At 40.0% G+C, this 22,024-nt stretch overlaps 1 protein-coding gene across 4 annotated transcripts in view; it reads left to right on the forward strand.

Moving 5' to 3' along the window:
• Positions 1 to 22,024, forward strand: part of SRRM3 (serine/arginine repetitive matrix 3) — a 678,443-nt gene that overhangs the window by 115,470 nt on the left and 540,949 nt on the right. For all 4 annotated transcript variants that reach the window (XM_077296283.1, XM_077296282.1, XM_077296284.1 and 1 more), the window contains exon 2: positions 13,940 to 14,034. The gene's annotated coding sequence lies outside the window, so the exon portion shown is untranslated. The remainder of the gene's footprint in view (positions 1 to 13,939; positions 14,035 to 22,024) is intronic.

A 22,024-nucleotide genomic window follows, 5' to 3' on the forward strand; every position in this document is an offset into this window, starting at 1 on the left:
TTTAGTAGTGGATCATCAATTTTAGTTGGGAGGGAAACGATTTCATCTTTATCTTTTTTCAATTTTGTAATTCTAAATCATTTAATAATTAAAAGTTTTTATGAGACAAGTCCTAGCCTAAATTTTACGCTGTCACTTATAACTGCAAACTCAGGAGTGAAGTTGAAATATATGTATTTAATAGACTTTTATGCTTTGCAAGCAATTCCTCCTGAATGCTTTCAATGGTGTCACCGTCTCGGAGAAAATATGACTAGATGTGCAGTCAGAATTCATTTACTGGGAATTGATTGTAGCTGCTGATAGGTACGGATCAAGCTGTTCACTTGATGTCCTCTCAAATGAAGATACTGATCATTAGCGGAAGCACAATAGTGAATACGCACTACACTACATACGTTTCTATATTTTTAGAACAATATGCCGGAATTAATTTTTCCATTATAATTTCGTAGTGATGTACATGAATGTGGGATTTGGAGAAATATGTAGCTATAGCTGTTTTTTTTCCAATTTTTAGGGATAATTCGGGCAGCAGAGCCCAGTTGCAACTGCTTCCTCTGCACTATGCAAAATGATGAGGACTTGTAGTAAAGAACAAGCTTAGCTTTGCTACATTGACAAATTTATGTCTTCTACATATGTATAGTGCTTTTAAATCTAGAACAGATTTATGGTAGCCTTATATATTATTATGCCACATGACTTAGAATAAGCTGTTAAAACAGACACTCCATTTGTAAACACATGTTTCAGGGCATTTGCCTCTCATCAGTGCAAAGCAGTAGGCCTGATTTGGCTAGGCAAGAGGCTCTGACAGTGAGACATTTCACCTAGCTAAATCAGACCTCCTTCAAAGCAGTGTGAATGAAGCTTGTACAAAGATACAAGTACTTGTCACCACTCCCATACACATTAGATTAAAATTGGCTGAAACTATTGATACAAGTGGGAGTAGCCACCCGTTTAATATAAATCATCAATTTACATTACACATTCTGATCATTTCCATGGGATATAGACTGCAAGCAAAGGAGTCTGGAAGAAGTTTACTCCACTCTCCACATTGAAAAAATATGCAAGTACAGTGTGCATATGTATGAGAGTAATGGCTTTAGGTCAGTCTACCAACAGCAATCCAAGATGTATGGGCACATGTGGTGCTACGATATTGTGCCTGTGTACTGCTCTGTATTACACAAAGGCAAGATAATTCTACAGAGATAATACTCCAATGAAATATAAAGGCATAAAGAATTACAGTCCAGCGTAGTAGGCTGCTTCCATAATATGTTATGTGACAGGTACGAGTAATCATGGATGTAGATGTATTTCCCATGCTTTTTATAAACATAATGCACAATAGTATCCAATCAATTTTGGTGAAATTGTGTTTTTACATGAAAGGAATCGTTATGCTTTTTATCTTTGTTTTCCCACTGAGACTGGTAGCATATTGCTACATTTGCTGATAATTTTAAGGACTATGCAAGTCTGCTTGAAAGAGATAGAGTTTCTAGGAAACTTAATTGAACGCAGCATTCATAAATTATTTCTTGTCATTTACTTTCATAAGAAAGCGATGGGCCAAGCTTAATTTCAATAGTTTCAATGTGCTCTATGGAACTTGACAAACAAGTATGATATAATATGCACTAGATGGTGGCCCGATTCTAACGCATCGGGTATTCTAGAATATGCATAGTAGTATATAACACAGCCCACGCAGTATATAACACAGCCCACATAGTATATAACACAGCCCACGTAGTATATAACACAGCCCACGTAGTATATAACACAGCCCATGTAGTATATAACACAGCCCACGTAGTATATTGCCCAGCCACATAGTATATAACACAGCCACGTAGTATATAACACAGCACGTAGTATATAACACAGCCACATAGTATATTGCCCAGCCACGTAGTATATTGCCCAGCCTCGTAGTATATAGCACAGCCCACGTAGTATATAGCACAGAGACGTAGTATATAACACAGGCCATGCAGTATCTAACACAGCCCACATAGTATATAGCAATGTGGGCACCATATCCCTGTTAAAAAAAAGAATTAAAATAAAAAATAGTTATATACTCACCTTCCGGCGGCCCCCGGATCCAGCCCAGGCATTTAGCGATGCTCCTCGCGACGTTCCGGTCCCAAGAATGCATTGCGGCAATAACACGTGATGATGCAGCGGTCTCCCGAGACCGCTACGTCATCATCTAGCGAGACCGCTACATCATATCCGGTCATTGACGCAATGCATTCTTGGGACCGGAGCGTCGCGAGGAGCGGGAAAGGCGCCGGAAGGTGAAAATATAATGATTTTTTATTTTTTTTATTATTTTTAACATTAGATCTTTTTACTATTGATGCTGTGCATAGGCAGCATCAATAGTAAAAAGTTGGTCAAACAGGGTTAATGGCAGCGTTAATGGACTGCTAAACCGCTATGGGGGCACTGACTGGAGGGGAGTAGGGAGGGGGCACTGAATGGAGGGGAGTAGGGAAGGGCGAATTTGCGGCCGGACTGTGGCCGTCACTGATTGGTCGCGTCCAGCAGGCCGCGACCAATCAGCGATCCGGGATTTCCGTGACAAACAGACGGAAGTGACCCTTAGACAATTATAAAGATAGATGTAGTGCTACAGCAGAGCCTCGAAGACTTCTCAGAGGCCGTACTTACATATATGTTCTCAATGTAGTTGTGTACATGCGCCAAAGTGGAAGTGTAGCTTGGTAAAAAATGAGATCAACATGGTGACTTAGGCCACGATGAATTTTTGTTGAGTTTTTGATGTTGCAGAATTTCTGTACCATTTCGGCACCTGTTAAAGTAGGTTATTTGCTTTTTTATTGTGTTTTTGTCAGCAATTTTTTAACATGCATTTTTTCGCACCCTCAAGAAAAATTGACATGCTGCGGATTAAAAACACGCACCGCAGTTCAATTTATGCTGCGTTAAAAAGAAGCACAGCAGGCATGAGATTTCTATAAATTGCATCCACTTTGCTGGAACTGTAAGACGCTTCGTTTTAGCACAGAAAAAATGCAAAAGCTCATCGTGGGAACACAGCCTTAGGCCGGCGTCACACTCAGCGTATGTAAATACGGTCCGTTTTTTACTGCCATAATACGCAGAAAAGTCCCCAAAATAGTGATCTGTATGTCATCCGTAGGCAGGGTGTGTCAGCGTATTTAGCGCATGGCATCCGTACTGCGATATTTTCTCGCAGGCTTGCAAAATCGACATCTAATGGATTTATGTGCTCAAATGTTCGGTAAAACATATATACAGTATATATATATATATATATATATATATATATATATATATATATATATATATATATATATATATATGTCATTGAGACATATATATATATATACAATATATACAGATATATATTCTGTATTTATATTTAATTCAACGCGATATATGTGTGAAAAGCCGGTAATTCAATTGCAGAGGGTTAGTCAATGCCCTACCAACTCAATGCTCTACCAAAAGGGTTTTCTCACAAAGTACATTTTAATCAATAGATGTTGTAGTAATAGGTTCCACAATTAGATGTGTTAAAAAAAGTTCCTGTGTTGAGAACGGCGTCAAACTCAACAGCGGCGCAGCATCATAACGACGCATGGGGAGGCATCCGGATACTTTCGCATGGCCTGCGTACCCAATGTTAAAGATAGGTACGCAGGATGCATGCCGACGTAGGCGGAGCTGAATGGAAGAGGTGCTGCAGTGGACGGGGCTTAACAGAGGAACTACGCAGCCCTCCACAGCTCTGCCCAATGCAAATGTGAAACCAGCCTAAAGCATTTGCTGCTTGTTTTTAATCATGTTTTACCTTACAGAAAGTAGAAACTGTCCTGTCTGTATACTCTCTTTTGCTTCCTCCCCAGAGGCTGTGGTGTGATCAGACCATGTTCCTACACTGTCAGACACAGCCATTACACAGTACACAGCACGGACACATTTATAAGATTATCTCAGCACAGGAACATTAACAGAAAAGCCAGCACTCGGTCCTTCTTGAGAAAACTCTGTGTTTATTGTAACTTTATTCCATACATTCTAAAACCATTGAGAGTGGTAAACTTCATTATTCATAGTATACTGTACAGCTATTCATATTCCTATTCATAGATTTGAATAAGGAAGTTTACTTCCGAAACGCATCAGGTTTGATGACCTGTGTTCAGTGATTTTCTCACGTATGGAATACAGTTACAATAAACACAGAGTTTTCTCAAGAAGGACGGAGTGCTGGCTTTTCTCTTAAATGGAACCTGTCAGCAGGATTGTGCACAGTAACCTACAGACAGTGTCAGGTCGGCGCCGTTATACTGATTAAAATGATACCTTGGTTGATGAAATCCGTCTTGTGGTTGTAGCTGCCACTGCACAGGTGCAGCCAGCACAATTTTCAAAGTGTGTTTTTTTAAGGAATATAAGGATAAGATCAAACAAAAATACCTATATGCACAGTTTTTTACGATCAGGCTACAGTGCAGGAACACCGCCGATAGCCACCTGAATAGGGGGCAGGTCAGTGAGGGATCAGTGACCAGTCAGCAATCTTCAGTATGAATACCTAATCAGCACCACATGAAGATCCCCCACAGGCCGCCCCAGAGCATGAGCATATCATTAACTCAAAACTGAAAGTAAAGATTAAACAACAACCTTAAGATGGATTTCATCAACCAATCTGTCATTTTAATGGCTCATTCCCACTTCCAATGAAATCGGACGAATGCAGCATTACTGCTGCACAAGGTGGCTCTTTTAGTTTATAACGGCTGGAGGGGGGTGACAGTGGCCCTTTAAATACATGTACAGTAAGCTACTTACGCACTGTATTAATTGTTTGTGTCACTGACATCTTTATACCTATCTATTCTATGTGTAGATATCTATTCTATTCCATTTATGCCTGCTTGATTGCATATGGGGTTTCCCTAGCAACCAGGCAACCCCCACATGTACTCAGCCTGGCCAGTAGCTGTAAATCATTCAGCTGCTGGGATGAATACTAAATCTCCGAGCATTCATAAATACTCGGAGACCACCCGAGCAACGAGTACACTCGCTCATCACTAGTCTTGACTTATTTAATCTGAAATTGGTCAATTTTGCCTTAACATTTTGAAATACTGTCAACATCATCATACTATTCTCTAAATTTCAGTCTCCCAAAAAATGGCAAGCAATGAAATAATCTATTTTCAAAAAATGAGTTTGAATTTCTCTTTGCAAAATGATCACTAAACATGCTCATGACACTATAGTTATATTGTCATAGATATAGTTATATTGTCATTATGACTTAATGTTTTCAGTGACAGAGGCCAAACGATTGATATAAACTGTAGTCTAACATTAAACTATTACGTGGCTGGAAATGCAAATGTTCCGCTAACATTTGGCTATTCCTCATAGGATTTTCCCTTCAGGAGATCAGATCACTCTATTAGAATAAATAATTCAGACAGATAGTTTTATGACTCCCCTCCCATTCTGTTAGCTAATGGCAGTTATACGTGTCATCTGAGCCATCTGCTGGATTCATTTTAACCCTTCAACTGCGCACTTTATCTGCTTATAATAGGCTTATGCAGAAGCGTAAACCGGGATGACCTGCTGCTACATCATATCTCATCATATTAAAAAGCAAACACTGTTTCATTAACATTCCTACAATATCACTGCAGAAAATTTCTCATAATCTGACTGCAGTGCTGCTCGATGGGGCCAAACCTCAGGAGCACAAGTGACAGATAGCTAGAGGAAACATACTATTTAACCCTTTCACAACATGCAGCGTACTAGTACAGCACATGTTGTGTCTCCCCTTTTGGTGTGGGCTCTGGCGCTGAGCCCACATCTTTCTGGCACATGTCAGCTGTTTTGAACATCTGACATGTGCCTCTAACAGCCGCGGGTGGAATCGTGTTCTACCCACGGCTGTTAACCTGTTAAATGCATCTGTCAATCTCTGACAGCGGCATTTAACGCGCGCTTCCGGCAAGCGAGCCGGAAAACTCTCCCATTGGTGACGCTGTCGTGTGATCGTGGGTCACCAATGTGTTGGTATGAGAACTAGAGGTCTCCACCAATGGTCAGCGCTCATAGCAAGCGAGTAATTCTGCTACATTCAGGCGATCTGATTATAGCCTGTATGTAGCAGAGTCAATTGAGTTATGGCAGTTTGTAGTCTCCCATGGAGACAATTGAAGCATGCCAAAAGTAAAAAAAAAAGTTTTTAAAAATATATAAAAAAAAAAATAAAAAATAAAAGTTCATATCACCCCCCTTTCACCCCATTCCAAATAAAACAATAAAAAAATCAAACATACACATATTTGTTATCGCCATGTTCAGAATCACCCGATCTATCAAGCTATAAAAAGAATTAACCCGATCGCTAAACGGCGTAGCAAAAAAAAAAGTAAAAATGCCAGAATTACGTTTTTTTGATCACCACAACATTGCATTAAAATGCAATTACGGGCGATCAAAAGATTGTATCAGCACCAAAATGGTATAATTAAAAACATCAGCTGGGCATGCAAAAAATAAGATCTTACCTAACCCGATATCACAAAAAGTGGAGACGCTACAGGTGTCGGAAAATGACGCAAAATTTTTTTTTTCAACAAACTTTGGATTTTTTTTTCACCACTTAAATAAAAAATAACCTAGACATGTTTGGTGTCTATGAACTCATAATGATCTGGAGAATCATAATGGCCGGTCAGTTTTAGCATTTGGTGAACATGGTAAAATAAATCCAAAAAACAGTTGTGGAATTTTTTTGGCAATTTCATCACAACTGGAATTTTTTTCCCATTTTTGAGTACATAATATGGTAAAACCAATGGTGTTGTTCAAAAGTACAACTTGTCCTGCAAGAAACAAGCCCTCATATGGCCATAGTGATGGAAAAATATAAAGTTTGGGCTCTGGGAAGAAGGGGAGCGAAAAACAGAAATGCAAAAACGAAAAAGGGCTCTGTCAAGAAAGGGTTAATGTACCTCTTCCAACATGGAGGTGCCTCTGCAAAGTTGTGAGTTTGTTTCTTAACACTTTTGTGAGTTCTCAGGTCCCAGTGCTCGTATCCCAGTACGCTGCACCTGCTAGTTTTCATCTCTATGTCACCTGGTCTAGACTCACTTATCAGTGCTCATTTCTCCATCAGGCGGTCCCCATCTGCATCTGTGGTACCTGTCATCTTACTCCGCCTGCTTGCATCTGTTGGACATTGCACCGGGCCGCCCCTGCTACCTGTTCCTAGAAGGTCACCTGCCATCTACCCAGGTCAGCCCTGGAGTATCACCTGGACCACCTCCCTTGTCTCTCCTCAGATCTCGGTGTTGTATCCATGGTCAGATTGGGTAAGGCTCCTTTTCACGCCCCTCCAGGTCTTCCTTGGACTTCGGCACAGTAGTTCCACCACCCAGCCCGTTACAGACTTCAACACCCCCTCTCCGTTGATGCTTGGCTCAAAAATGAAAACCCATGCCAGGGCTGAATAGATCCCATGGCCAAGATTGCCAGTACACTTGGAAACTTGTAAATAAATTGCGAATATATATATATATATATATATATATATATATATATATATATATAATTTTTGAAATACTGGTGTTTAACCCAAAACATTTTAAAATATTTTCTTATTTGCTTTTTTTCTTATATTTGAGTGATTTGTATAGTGTTGGTAAAATTTTATCTACAGCCATGTTTCTGCAGCTGCTTATGTGAATGCAGGATTTATGATCCTTGTGACAACCATATTTTGTGGTTTTCCGAAAAAGTTTATGAGTTGTACTGAAGCACAGTGACGTTATAGCATGGCCCAGGCCTGGATTGAAAATCTGTTGAGTCTGTGATTTGCTAGATGTGAGAAGAAAATAATGTAAAAACTGTGTAAATTCGAAATTGTATTTCATTTTTAAGTCACATGCTGTTCATTTCCTTGTGATCCTCCTTGAGATGGTTCTACAACTTTATTGGAGTCCAGCTGTGTTTAATTAAACTGATAAAACTTCATGTGGAAAGGCACACACCTGTCTATATAAGACCTCACAGCTCACTGTGCATGTCAGACCAAATGAGAATCATGAGGTCAAAGAAACTGGCCAAGGAGCTCAGAGACAGAATTGTGGCAAGGCACAGATCTGGCCAAGGTTACAAAATGATTTCTGCAGTACTCAAGGTTCCTAAGAGCAAAGTGGCCTTTAATAATAATAATCCTTTAATGGAAGACGTTTGAGATCACCAGAAGTGTTCCTAGACTGGACCTTCCAGCCAAAGAGCCTTGGTGAGAGAGGTAAAGAAGAACCCCAAGATCACTGTGGCTGAGCTCCAGAGATGCAGTAGAGAGAAGGGAGAGAGTCCCACAAAGTCAACTATCACTGCATCCCTCCACCAGTCGGGCCTTTATGGCAGAGTGGCCCGACGGAAGCCTCTCCTTAGTGCAAGACATATGAAAGCATGCATAGAGTTTGCTAAAATACACATGAAGGACTCCCAGACTATGAGAAATAAAATTCTCTGGTCTGATGAGACGAAGATAGACCTTTTTGGTGATAATTCTAAGCGGTATGTGTGGAGAAAACCAGGCACTGCTCATCACCTGCCGAATACAATCCCAACAGTGAAACATGGTGGTGGCAGTGTCATTCTATGGGGCTATTATTCACCTGCAGGGACTGGATGACTGGTTGCCATTGAAGGAAACATGAATGCAGCCAAGTACAGTGATATGCTGGATGAAATCCTCTTCTATAGTGCTCTGGACCTCAGACTTTGCCGAAGGTTCACCTTCCAACAAGACAATGACCCTAAGCACACAGCTTAAATAACAAAGGAGTGGCTTCAGAACAAATCTGTGACCATTCTTGACTGGACCAGCCAGAGCCCTGACCTAAACCCAATTCAGCATCTCTGGAGAGACCTGAAAGTGGCTGTCCACCAATGTACACCATCCAACCTGGCGGAACTGAAGAGGATCTGCAAGGAAGAATGGCAGAGGATGCCCAAATCCAGGTATGAAAAAATTGTTGCATCATTCCCAAGAAGACTCTTGGCTGTACTAGCTCAAAAGGATGCTTCTCAATACTGAGCAAAGGGTCTGAATACTTATGACCATGTGATATTTCAGTTTTAATTTTTTACTAAATTTTGAAAAATTTCTACATTTTTCAGTCAAGATGGGGTGCAGAGTGTACATTAATGAGAAAAAAGACCTTTTTTGAATTTACCAAATGGCTGCAATGAAACAAAGACTGAAAAAAATAAAGGGGTCTGAATACTTTCTGTACCCTCTGTAAGTATCTTGTTATTGTTGGGGGCTGAGTTCCCGCTTCTGCACAGGGGGAATCTCGGGCCGTTTCTGCTGCGGTCTCCCATTCTTCTGCCGCAGTGGAGCCTGCTCAGCAGAGACGTCGGTCCCAGCGTCTGGCTCAGTCTCACTCTGTACTTAGGGTTGCTGGTGCTTTTCCAGCTTCTACCTTTAAAGCCAGTACTGGGCAACGGCGAGCAGACGCTTTTGGGACTAAGTCCTGCTTTTTCCCTTCTGAGCATGCCCAGGGTGAGATCTCCCGTTGGAGATCGTGGATCACATGCTCAGATACTGCAGCGTATCCCATTGGTCCTCCTGGAAGGTCCTGAAGGTGCTAAACTTCTGTGGCAGCTTCCCATTGGTCCTTTTTTGGAAGGTCCTGTTCGTGCTGCAGCTATATAAGCTTCGCATGACTGCACGGCCATGCGCTAGTGTACAATTGTATACGTGTGTTTGTTGATGAGTGCAAGTCGTTCCTTAAATATCCCATCCCTAAAGTATGACTGCTCGTGTATGGTGTATGGCTGCTATCTAGCGCTCGACTAAACTCACAACGTGTTACACACGATACAGCGTCTATTGCTGTGACCGCCAGTGCGGCGCCACGCGTCAGGAGAGCGCTTCCTAACCCACGTCTGGGTGATTAGTGGTGTCAGCCTGCACGGCACAGCTCGCACTCTTGTGCTTTATACTATTTCTGTTAGTTACCTATTACACCCAGTTGCGGTGTTGTGCGCAAGTAGTCTGTACGGACTTCAATCCCGAGTCTAGGGACTGAGTTCGGCGACTCCTTGCTTGCGCTCTTTTGTGCGGTATTGCGGCACTGTGAAGTAACAGGGTTCGCTTCCACTGCCATATAGAGCAGCCATTTACTAGCAGCAGGTTTCTCCTGCACGGTGGACCCCGGTCTGCGAACACACCTAATATTATTTCACCTTATACTTGGTGCGTTCCGCCAGCCCTAACAGTTATGATTCTTCCGCTCAGTGTGTCTTGGATGCATTGAGTGACAGTTTTGCTGCCCTATGGAATCGAGGTCGTGCTGAGCTGTCAGTTTGGTGAGTGACAGCTCAGTCATCCAATGTATTGCATATGCATGCTGATCTGTCAGTATTTTGATAGACAGCTTAGTCATCCAATCTAATGCATGAGCATGCTGAGATCTCAGTATTTTAATAGACAGCTTAGTCATTCAATCTAATGCAGGAGCATGCTGAGGTCTCATTATTTTGATAGACAGCTTAGTCATCCAAACTAAGGCACGGACAACCTGAGCTGTCAGTATTTTGATAAACCGCTCAGTCATCCAATCTAGTGCAGGGGCATGTTGAGCTGTTGGTATTTTGATTGACAGTGTCATGGTTTGTCTGGGTCAGTTCTTCTAGGGTTAATTCTTGTAGCCTCACTCTGACCCTGGGTTGACTTTTTATAGCCTCCATCTGGGAATTTCCTTTGTCAGTGATACTTTTGCCCTTGGCTCAGTGTGTTGATCCCTGAGTGTGTTTTGTGCCGCGTGCTGGTTTGCCTGATTCTTTGGTTTTTGACTCGGTCTGTTCTCTGTATACTGTTTGTTGGATTCTGTCTCTGTACTGTCTCTGTCCGTTTGGTATTGACCTCTGCTTGGCCCCTACTATCTGTTCTGACTAGGCACTTGGTACCATCGCGCTATCCCTTGCTCTGACCCCGGCCTGATCTGGTTTACGTCCCTGTCTGTGCCCCTTGGTAGCTCTGTCCTTTAGTTACCTTTCTAGCAGTCTTCCTTTAGCTCCTAGCTCTCCAGAGCTTAAACCACGCCCCCCAGCAGTCAAGTGCTTCAGGTCCTGTCAGGCCTGAAGCAATCTCTCTCCAGTCTTGCTTGCCCCGCGTTCTTGGGAGCCTGAGGCTCTCTCCAGGACCCGTCTTATCGGGAGATTGCATCGGTGAGTGTCACTTACAACTCCTTCCCTGATAGACAGCTTAGCCATCCAATCTGAGACTTGGAGGTGCTAAGCTTCCTTTAGGTGTTCCCTGTTCTAAGTGATTACCTAGCTACTTAGCTAAGCTGTCAGTCCCAGATCTCTGCCAGTCATAGCATTTGCTTTGTGATGCATGTATGCCTTGTATTTCTGAGCTCTGTGGCTCTATTGTTGCCTGACTTTGGACCTTGCTCTGACCATCCTTTTGCCTAGCCCCTTTGCTTTGCTCCACTGTCCTCTTGGCATTCTGATCTCGGACCATGACCTGACTTCGCCTTTGTTTATCCCTTTAGTTTATGACATGCTCTCTTGTTATCTGACACCGGAGCCCTGCCTCATGGCTTGTATGTGAGTAGTGACTAACGCCACATATTTCCTTTCCTTTAGTTATATTTATGGGTGGGTGATATGACTTTATTCCTTACCGTACATTGTATTTTAGGTGTGTATGCCATTACTATTTATTATAGAATTGACATTTTCAGTGTAAAATACAATAAGCAGCAAATACTCATATCCTCGGAGCTATTTTTTATTCACAATATGCTCTTATTGCTTGCGCTGCCCATCTCATATTTTATTAGTTCGTACTTCTTCACAGAACGCTGACGCCAGCAACTTGCATTTCAGTACTCTAAATGTGAAATTCCTGGGTACGCTAAGGACATAAAAAAAAAGAAAAGGAAAGAAAAAACTAACAAATGTGTGATTGGTAGGAGACTGATGAAATATGTATGAGCTTGATATTGAAAATACGTACTGCATTTCAACATTTGTTAAACAGAAAATAATATTTCCTTCATTATTTAAATGCCTGTTTTTACGTTTTGAAAGGCAACGAGGACAAGGAGGAAAGTAATAGCAAAATTGCAAGACAATGTACAGTTTAGAATTATGTTTGTTATTGTGCTATAGGATATATAATTATTCCATATTTGATGAATTATAAGAAATGTTGACTAATAAATTGTGATTTACTGTGATATGTATATTACCCAAAGGAGATGGCTGCAATTCATGTTACTTCTCTTTTCTGGACTAATTTGCTCTTTATTAGTGATTTCACTATTTCAACCATATTTTCTATACGTTTTTCACTATTTTTAAAGTTGTCTTTCTTTTCTAAGTCTTTTTTTTAATTTGTTCTCAACAACTTTTCTCATTCAGATGTGTTTAGACAGATTCATAAAATGCGGTTTTTTCAAATTTCCCTTTTTTTTTTAGCACCTCACTTGAGTCCCTTCCTGGAGTAAGGTTAATTGTGAATTTTCATATCGGTTGAAATGCAACAAATGTAACAGTTAAAAACAAAAATAAATACAATTTTTCTTAATTTTTCACAAAAGTAATGAACCGAGTGCACCATTTTGAAGAACTTGATGCAAAAAATGTCAGCAAATTACACAGTACAAAAAAAAAGAAACGTGACCCCAATAAATTTTATATTACTCTTCCTGTAACTTAGAAAACTCTGTTCAAGTCCTCGTTGGCGACTCTGCTGCACATTCACCAAAGAGTCGCAATCTGACAGACTCTAGTATATGTCAGTGTGGTCCGTAAAGTGCCATTGGTGTCCATTGTGGACTGACTAGACAGTGTCAATTTTGTGCTTCTGCTTCTATAGTGCCATTTATTGGATGTAGCAATCCTAAAAGTCAGTATCAACCCTTTAACGTGACTAGCCACATGGCTTACGGTAAGAAGTCAAACCAGAGACTCCATTTGCAGACACTTGTTTCTGGGTGTTTGCCTTTTATTAGTGCAAACCAAGAGATCTGATTGAGCTAGGTGAGAGGCCTCTGAGAGGGAACATCTCTCCTTGTGGTTCACGCCAAGAGAGTAAAAAGACTTGAAGTCTAGCTCCACTTATTTGATGAAGTAATCCTAAAAGTATATATCAACATTTTAACAAGCTTTGCCACATGACTTAGGGTATGTGTCCACGTTCAGGATTGCATCAGGATTTGGTCAGGATTTTCCATCAGTATTTGTAAGCCAAAACCAGGAGTGGGTGATAAATGCAAAAGTGGAGCATATGTTTCTATTATACTTTTCCTCTAATTGTTCCACTCCTGGTTTTGGCTTACAAATACTGGTGGAAAATCCTGACCAAATCCTCATGCAATCCTGAACATGGACACATACCCTTAGGGTAATAAGCCAAACCAGACACTCCATTTGCAGTCACGTGGCACACATGGCATGGCACTCTCGACAAGGACAAATGTTCCCTCTTAGACTTTAACTGTATTAAAGACATATATAGCAGACTGTCTTTGATACTAAAAAAACTTAGATCATCCTAGCGTTGCATTGTGAGTTAAGTTCCATCTTGTTAAATCAGTCAGGGGCCAATTGTCTCCATTCCCTTCCAGAATGCGGACCCCAACATGTCACAATATGGCCATATGAAATTGGTATATAAATGTTACTGAATACATCCTTTGCACAGTCCTATTGAGTAAGTAGGCTCTAAAGATAAGGATAAATTAGTGTGTTATATTCTGTAACCCTGCAAGCTTTTACTGATTTTCTATTCTTGTGTTTGCCCACTATTTCAGTTTTATAGAAAAGCTATAAAAAGGTGGGTTTTTTTGTTTTTTTTTTCTTCCAGAATGCCAGAACAACAACAATAAATGCTAATCGGAATCTCGAAGGAAACATTTCACACAGAGATTGACCAAGACAAATCCCGAATCCGCTCTGAAGGTTTGTAGCTGTAAAGAATCAGATACTAAACACTGTCGTTTTGACTTTGCCGGCTTGTACTTGTCTGCCCCGTTGCCATTGTTCTTATTTGTACTTCGGAGTGTCATGTCTCTTGCTAAATTATTAATAGAAAGTCAATTAGGATGCGTGGCTATGTTCCTATTAATAACTAAGTCAGCAAATCAAATGGAACAAGCCTGGAACTAGAAGTTTAATCTTCTGCAAATCTATTCTTGCTCATTTTTGGTGGTGCGCAATGTTAGAAGCAGTGGTAATAGTCTGCAAGCAGTGTGATGCTTACCTATCTATAGTTATCATGTAATATCTTCACCCGTTTCAGCTGTATCTTAATTGTTAGACAGTTTGAAGGAAAAGATAGACTGGCTATGGGAGATAATCTCGTCCAACATATGGTGCCGACAGACTGTTATGCAAGACCACATTTTCCCAGATGTAAATGAGGATTATAAAACCTATCAATCAAAACGCAGCTATTTTTTTAAAATAACTGTATAAACCATATTTCTTATTTTGACATATAGTTTAATCCGTTAAAAAGATGTCCCGTCCAAATTTTCATTTCAAAATCCATCCATATAAGCTATATAATGATGGGAATGTATTAAAATATTTATGAAGTAAGAAAAAAGATACATGCAAAAAATGTTTGGAACTCCACAAATAAATTCTTTCAAAATTTATCAAATTTTATTTATGCACACAAGAAATACAACACACAGTTAAAAACATCTAAAAGGTTACTCTAAAAAATAGAGAACTCCAATCTTCCATACTATAATATGTATAATCTGGCCGTAGATTATTATTTGCACCAAGTAGTGGAATACAAATGCTGCACATACATTTAACGAAGAAAATTTCACAAATAAATAGAACCCTTTATGGAGGCTCTGTTTGGATCTGAAAGTGAACCGCTCTATATATATATATGTATATATAAGGTAAAGAAAGCCTGAAAAAATAGAAATAAAAAGAGAGCCTTCTTCATGTACTAGCACCCTTTCAATAATGAATGTAATCAGGATACATGGTAATCTAGATACAATAATCAGATTAACCTCCTAGTTTACCCAGAGGGATGCTCACACATAGATCAAATGACATGATAGACCAAGCATGTAGTTGACAAAAAGAGGCAATCAGCAACGGCTGAGTACTTTACCCTGACCGGTCCACTACAGTCACCCCCTGGTCCTTTAAAGCAGCAGTGCAGCCAGTGTATGGAAGAGCGCGAGACCCACGCGTTCCGACACGCACACGGTGTCTTTCTCAAGGCACTCACCTTGAGAAAGACACCGTGTGCGTGTCGGAACGCGTGGGTCTCGCGCTCTTCCATACACTGGCTGCACCGCTGCTTTAAAGGACCAGGGGGTGACTGTAGTGGACCGGTCAGGGTAAAGTACTCAGCCGTTGCTGATTGCCTCTTTTTGTCAACTACATGCTTGGTCTATCATGTCATTTGATCTATGTGTGAGCATCCCTCTGGGTAAACTAGGAGGTTAATCTGATTATTGTATCTAGATTACCATGTATCCTGATTACATTCATTATTGAAAGGGTGCTAGTACATGAAGAAGGCTCTCTTTTTATTTCTATTTTTTCAGGCTTTCTTTACCTTATATATACATATATATATATAGAGCGGTTCACTTTCAGATCCAAACAGAGCCTCCATAAAGGGTTCTATTTATTTGTGAAATTTTCTTCGTTAAATGTATGTGCAGCATTTGTATTCCACTACTTGGTGCAAATAATAATCTACGGCCAGATTATACATATTATAGTATGGAAGATTGGAGTTCTCTATTTTTTAGAGTAACCTTTTAGATGTTTTTAACTGTGTGTTGTATTTCTTGTGTGCATAAATAAAATTTGATAAATTTTGAAAGAATTTATTTGTGGAGTTCCAAACATTTTTTGCATGTATCTTTTTTCTTACTTCATAAATAGCATATATATTACATGCTTGGTAGTGAACCCAGAATATATAATAGTATTATTTGTGGATGGTGCCCACTTCTTAAAAAACTTTTTTCTGTGAATGTATTAAAATACTTACCGATCGCCGCCTAGTCTGGTTTCTGGTGCTACTCCGTTTCTTTCCTGGCCCACGTGACCTGCAAACAGATTAACCGGCCCACAAAAGGTCTCGTTCTGAGACGCCGTAGGCTTACATTAAAGGAAGTAGCTCCACCCCACTTTACAGTGTAAGCGGGCAAAGAAGAGGAGGTGTCACGTGAGACCAGAACGGCGCTCAAAACTGGAGAGAGCGATGATCGGTGAGTGTTTAAAGGCTTTTACACATCATTACATACATAATATGGACGGATTGTGAAGTAAATATTTAGTTGGGATATCTTCAATAAAGTCTAAATTACTTGCCTTACGTTGGGTAGATTCCAGTCCCCCTATTACTGCAGAATTAATAAATAAGGTAAATAATATAATAAGTCTTGAAAAAGAAGTGTATGAAAAAAGAATGCACTGCGCAAATTTGAAAAATTGGTTGGATACCCCAGGATTGTCTTTCCGTATGTTACGTAAGAGAACAGATAATGTAGATGTTTTCAGTATTTTATGATGTGTCTACATGAAAACTTATAGAGTTTGCATTTGGCTTTTGAACAGAAACATATACTAATGGGTGGTAAATGGTAAAATATAATGTGTTACTAAAAAACAATCTCAAACTCACTGTATGTTGAAATATTCCATAGTTATTGCCACATAAAGTGACACAGCAGATTTGCAAAATTTAGTTTGGACACTAAGGGATTAAAAAAAAAAGTTCCTATGCTGAGATAATCTTAAACATGTGCCCCTGCTATGTATTGTGCAATGGCAGTGTCTGACTGTGCAGGAACATCGTCTGATTATGGGAAAATCCCTTTAAATAGATCTCTGTGTCCTGAAGAGGTTATTTTTACAAACTTTAAAAATGACAGAATTGATGTATAATCCTTAAACTAGCTACAAAGTGAAATTGCTCATTAGTCCAAAGTGTTTTCTGTCTCCACCCACCCAGCTTGACAGCTGCATCTTGTACTAAGCAGTGTGAGATCATAGAGATCATAGTGGCGACAGGGAGGAGGCACACTGAGGGACTGTGAATCAGGCTAGAGTGGTGAGAGGGAGGTAACATTTCTAAAAGGTCATTATAATGTGCATTTTCACAGTAAGTACGGTATCCTTATCTGGTCTAAGGTCTTGTGACAGGTTTACAGGTAATGTATGTGAGGGGAGATATGTGTCACAAAGGTTGCTATCTTTCGTGATGTCAAACCCAGAAGTTTCTTTCCAGCATTTTATGTGCTGAGGAGTTAATCTGCCATGACAGTTTTAGGTTTTTTTGTGAGTGGCTGTAAGAGATACTCACCATATCTGCTCCCCAAGGGTGTTGGTGAAGTTAAAGGGAACCTGTCAGCAAATTTTGCCACTATAAGATGCAGCCACTGCCTTTCAGGGCTTATCTACAGCATTCTACAATGCTGTAGATAAGCCTCTGTTCCGACCTGCAAGTGTAGAAAAATAAGTAATATTATACTCACCCGGGGGGCGGTCCTGCGCAGTCCGGTCCGATGGGCGTCGCAGGTCTGGGTCCGGCTCCTCCCATTTTCTTGCGACACCACCATCCTGCTTTTTCATCGCTCCTTGGCATCGGTGCTCTTTTGCAGGCATACTTCTCTGCCCTGTTGAGGGCAGAGTAAAGTACTGCAGTACGCAGGCGTTGGGCTTCTCTGACCTTTCCCAGTGCCTGTTAGTTATTTTTTCTTCACTGCCCAATGGTAAAAAATTCTGTGACACACCTGTGGTGTCAATATGATCACTTCACCTGTAGATGAATTCATTGAGAGGTGTAGTTTGTAAATTGGGGTCACTTATGGGGGGTTCTGCTGTTCTGGCACCTCAGGGGCTCTCCCAGTGGGTCATGGCACCTGCAAACCATAAGAGTACAATTTGACGCTCCTTGCCTGTTGAGCTGTGCACTGTGTCTGAAAAATGGTGCACTCAGAAAAAAAATGGACCTCAATTGTAAAAAAAAATCCTACTAGCCCTTAGAAAAATTAAAAACTTGAGGCTAAAACAACATTTTGCTGGTAAAAATGTAATTTATTCTTTCTTCACCACTCAGTGGTATAAAATTCTGTGAGGCACTTGTAGTGTCAGTATGATGACTGCACCCCTAGATTAATTCATTGAGGAGTGTAGTTTTTAAAATGAGTTCACATATAGGGGGTTTCTGTTGCTCTGGCACGTCAGGGGCTCTGCCAATGTGACATGGCACCCTCAATCCATTCCAGCAAAATCTGAACTCCAATATGGCGCCTCTTCCCTTCTGAGCTTTGCACTGTGCCTCAAAAGTAGTATTCCCCCACATATGGGGTATCGTCGTACTCAGGAGTTGTTGCACAACAAGTTGAATGTTGCAATTTCTCCTGTTACCCTTATGAAATTGCTAAATATCTGGCTAAAATAAAATTTTTGTGGGAAAATGTGATTTTATTGTTTTCAAGTCTTAACGTTTTAAACTACTGGTGAAGCACCTGGGGGTTCAAGGTACTCACCACACATCTAAATACATTGCTTGAGGGGTCTAGTTTCCAAAATGGGGTCACTTGTGGGGGGTTCTACTGTTTAGGCACATCAGGGGCTCTCCAAATGGGACATGATGTCTGCTAATGATTCCAGGAAATTTTGCATTCAAAAAGTCAAATGACGCTCCTTCCCTTCCAAGTACTGCCGTGCGCCCAAACAGTAGTTTTTTCCCTCATATGGGGTATCGTCGTATTTAGGAGAAATTGCACTACAAATTGTATGGTGCAATTTCTCCTCTTACCCTTATGAAAATGCGATATTTTGTGCTAAAAACATATTTGTGGGAAAATTAGATTTTTTTTATTTTTTCGTCTCAACGTTATAAACTTCTATGAAGCACTTGAGGGTTCAATGTGCTCACCACACATCTAGATCAGTTCCCTGAGTGGTCTAGTTTCCAAAATGGTGTCACTTGTGGGGGATTTTCATTGTTTAGGCACATCAAAGGCTCTCCAAATGCGACATGGCGTCCCCCAATAGTTCCAGCAAATTTTGCATTCAAAATGTCAAATGGCACACCCTCCCTTCTGAGCTCTGCCGTGCTCCCAAACAGTGGTTTTCCCCCTCATATGGGGTATGAGCATGCTCTGGAGAAATTACATACATTTTGTAGACAATTTTTTCCTGTTACCCTTTTTAAAATAAAAAAAAAATGTATCTGAAGTTCATTTTTTGTGAAAAAAAGTTAAATGTTCATTTTTTTTCCACATTTCAAAAATTCCTGTGAAGCACCAGAAGGGTTAATAAACTTCTTGAATGTGGTTTTGAGCACTTTGAGGGGTGCAGTTTTTAGAATGGTGTTACTTTTGGGTATCTTCTCTCATATAGATCCCTCAAAGCGACTTCAAATGTGATGTGGTCCCTAAAAAAATGGTTTTGTAAATTTTGTTGTAAAAATGAAAAATCGCTGGTCAAATTTTAACCTTTATAACATCCTAACAAAAAAAAAATTGTTTCCAAAATTGTGCTGATGTAGACACGTGGGAAATGTTACTTATTAAGTATTTTGTGTGACATATCTCTGTGATTTAAGGGCATGAAAATTCAAAGTTGGAAAATTGCAAAATTTTCTAAATTTTTGCCAAACTTCCATTTTTTTTCACAAATAAATGCAAGTCATATTAAAGAAAGGTTACCACTATCATGAAGTGCAATCTCAGAATCACCGGGATCCGTTGAATCATTCCAGAGTTATTACCTCATAAAGTGACAGTGGTCAGAATTGTAAAAATTGACCTGTTCACTAACATGCAAAAACCACCTTCGGGGGTAAAGGGGTTAATGTGTTTTTTTCACATCAATTTTTTTCACATCACATGTATATAGACTTCCCTAAAAAAAATATTTTGGTAGGTGAATGGCTTCATAATACGGTATTCAATGAAGCATGCCACAACTCTTATTTTGTTGGATACATACTGCATCAGACAAAGACAAAATGCCTCCTTTTGAAAATAAGGCTATGTGCACACGATGCGGATTTTGCTGCGGATCCGCAGCGTTTCCGCAGCTGCGGATCCGCAGCAGTTTCCCATGAGTTTACAGTTCAGTGTAAACCTATGGGAAACCAAAAACGCTGTGCACATGCTGCGGAAAAAACCGCGCGGAAATGCAGCGGTTTACATTCCGCAGCATGTCACTTCTTTCTGCGGTTTTACAGCTGCCCCTATGGAAAACCGCAGTTGTAAAACCGCAGAAAAAACGCGGTAAATCCGCTATAAATCTGCAGCAAAAACGCAGCGTTTTTGCCCTGCAGATTTATCAAATCTGCTGCAGAAAAATCCGCAGTGGCCAAGAATACGTGTGCACATACCCTAAAGAGTACAAAAAATACAGAGAAATTTATGGGTGCCGTATTACAACTCCTTCTAACATGTTTCAGGCCTCGTTGCTGCTTATGCCATGTTGGACTAGCCACCGTTGTTTATAATAGCCATTAAAGAAGCTAAATTATGAGTGTGTGTGAACTTGCTCACTCTTCCCTATGGCACATTTGCCCTTTTGTAAACAATTCTACATATTGTTTACAGTCATTTGATGATCTTGGAGACATCAGAATTCTTACACATATTATTCTTTCATATGTATAACATATAAAAGAATGTAAAATTGTGTCACATAATATACAAAGATAAGATCTCTTATATGGTAAGTCTTGAAGTAATTTGGCACATTGTTGATCTTGTTGTTGTATTCAATCTCAGTTTGACTTTAGAATGAACAAATCAAAAAATCTCAGTGTGAGATGAAAGTCTGAGTCTCGAAATGAACAACTAGTGGCATAATTATAGGAGTTATAAAGGTTGCAATTACATTTGTGCAATAATGATGGAGCGTAGTAGTATATAACCATGTAAATAGTCATTTTTTCTAATACTTCTCGTTTTGATGCACATAAAAAGCTGAAGGTGGAACCTGTAACATGTTTTGAATCAGGCACCCAAGCCTGTAGACATGCTTAATCTGAAAATAGAACGAATAGAATAAAACAAAATGAGTACTGGAGCAAACATCTAAATATATCAGTGTGTAGCCATTTTTTTTTTAGTTATTTCACAGGAAGCGTTTATAAAAAGGATTGTTACATCAAGCAACCACTTTCTATATGCTCTATGAGGGCATAAGAATAATGCTATTTAGACGCCGCACTCTGCAGTGTCCAGGTTGGATTGAAAACCACAAACTTTTGTTTAAAATACTTTGCTATTGTCCATTAGGTCAAATGAATATCATAGAGAAGGTTAGGACCTATCATAGAAGAAGGTTAGGACCTATCATAGAGAAGGTTAGGACTTATTATAGAGAAGGTTGTAACCTATCATAGAGATGGTTAGGACCTATCATAGAGATGGTTAGGACCTATCATAGAGATGGTTAGGACCTATCATCGAGAAGGTTAGGACCTATCATAGACAAGGTTAGGACCTATCATAGAGAAGGTTAGGACCTATTATAGAGACAGATAGGACCTATCATAGAGAAGGTTAGGACCTATCATAGAGAAGGTTAGGACCTATCATAGAGAAGGTTAGGACTTATTATAGAGAAGGTTATAACCTATCATAGAGAAGGTTAGGACCTATCATAGAGATGGTTAGGACCTATCATAGAGAAGGTTAGGAACTATCATAGAGAAGGTTAGGACCTATTATAAAGACAGATAGGACCTATCATAGAGACGGATAGGACCTATCATAGAGAAGGTTAGGACCTATCGTAGAGGTTAGGACCTATCGTAGAGAAGGTTAGGATCTATCATAGAGACGGTTAGGACCTATCATAGAGAAGGTTAGGACCTATCATAGATACGGTTAGGACCTATCACAGAGAAGGTTAGGACCTATCATAGAGAAGGTTAGGACCTATTATTGAG

The sequence above is a fragment of the Ranitomeya variabilis genome, chromosome 3 (genome assembly GCF_051348905.1).
Source record: "Ranitomeya variabilis isolate aRanVar5 chromosome 3, aRanVar5.hap1, whole genome shotgun sequence".
Taxonomy (NCBI): Eukaryota; Metazoa; Chordata; class Amphibia; order Anura; family Dendrobatidae; genus Ranitomeya; species Ranitomeya variabilis.